Raw genomic sequence first — 1,496 nt, 5'->3', positions numbered from 1 at the left:
GTTGGTTCTGAGTGCGAGTTTTACTCACAGGTAACCTCTCAGCTATAAGGCTCAGAGAGAGCCAAAGCCCAGGCTGAGAGGAAGCTGGTTGTCCAGCAGTCAAATTTTTCTTGGTTTGGCTTTGAACTTCAACAAGGCACCTGTGAGGAGGGGGGAGGTGGGGGTGAATGGGTTCAGCCAGGCCGCTTAAGAAAAAAACGTCCCCACAAAATGACATTCATTCCTGTCTTGTGGGTGTGTGAAATCTGACCCTATCAGACCCACGCAGGGGCCTTGACTGGCGATGTCAGCCACTTTTCCCGCCAGGAGGACGAACTGAAGAGTCCTGCAACTTCAAAACCCAGGAATAATGCCAAGGAGCCCAAGGAATGATCACATTTTGCCCTGACAGCCATTGCCCCATGTGGGGGAGAACAGGGCACAAAGGGGTTAAGTGATGTGCCCCAGGTCGCACTGTGACTCAGTGGTGAAGGTTGGGAAAAGGGTTCTCCAGGTATGGTGGTTCTCACTTGTGCTAATGGCATTATTCACTGCCTGAAAGCTTTGCTCAGGCTGCTGCTGAGTCAAAGGCCCCACGTCCTCAAGCCCCTTCCAGCCGGTCAGGTTTCAGAGCTGCAATGGAAACACTAGAAACTTGGTGGGCCCTGAGGAAGGTGGTCCCCGGTCTCCCGAAGAAGGGTGTGCACATTACCAGCAGCCAAACCAAAACCTCCCACAACGCAGGAAACACATGCGTCGGACACTGCATCTGGACGGCCCTGCAGAGGGATGCCTGGAAGAACAGGCTAAGCCAGAGAACTTCTGGGTCCTGCCCACCAACACCCGTTCAGCAGCACTTGGATTCATGCAGCTCTGACTCCCCCCAGCCCCCGGGTTGAGATTGTGTTGCTATGCCACAATGGAGCTTCCTCTCTGGCTTCTGTTCAGCTGTGAAATGGAGTGTGTGGCCAATGTTCTGATGGGCCCTTGTTATGGGACTAGCATAGAATCCTAGGGCTGGAAGGGACTTCAGGAGGTCACTGAGTCCCATCCCCCTGCCCAAAGCAGGACCAACCCTAAGTCCTGATTTGACAAGTCCTGGCTGGGATGACTTAAAAACCTGCAGGGATGGAGCTTCCACCACCTCTCTCGGTAACGCATTGCAGTGCTTCTCCGCCCTCCTGGGGAAGGAGCTTTTCCTTATACCCAGCCTACACTGCCATCCGTCACTACTGCTATCAGCTCACAGTGGGAGGGAGAAAGCGTGGATGGGAATGTCTTTATTGGACCAACTTTGGTTGGTGAGTGAGAGACTTTTTGAACTCCCCAGAGCATTTCTTCAGGGTTTTCTCTTTTGCCTACCCAAGTAGGTCTAATAACAACTCTTCCCCTGCCTTGTCTCACTCAGATCCTGGCACGGACATGGCAAAGCAATCACTGTGGACTGTGGTTATCGATCAAGGTCAAAAGAAACCAAGGTCATTCCCTTCTACAGGTCTTATTCTCTCTGAATGGAG

This window comes from Carettochelys insculpta, chromosome 9 (genome assembly GCF_033958435.1).
Source record: "Carettochelys insculpta isolate YL-2023 chromosome 9, ASM3395843v1, whole genome shotgun sequence".
NCBI classification, from domain to species: Eukaryota; Metazoa; Chordata; order Testudines; family Carettochelyidae; genus Carettochelys; species Carettochelys insculpta.
The sequence above is the reverse complement of the archived record's forward strand: the minus strand, read 5'-3'. Positions refer to the sequence as shown.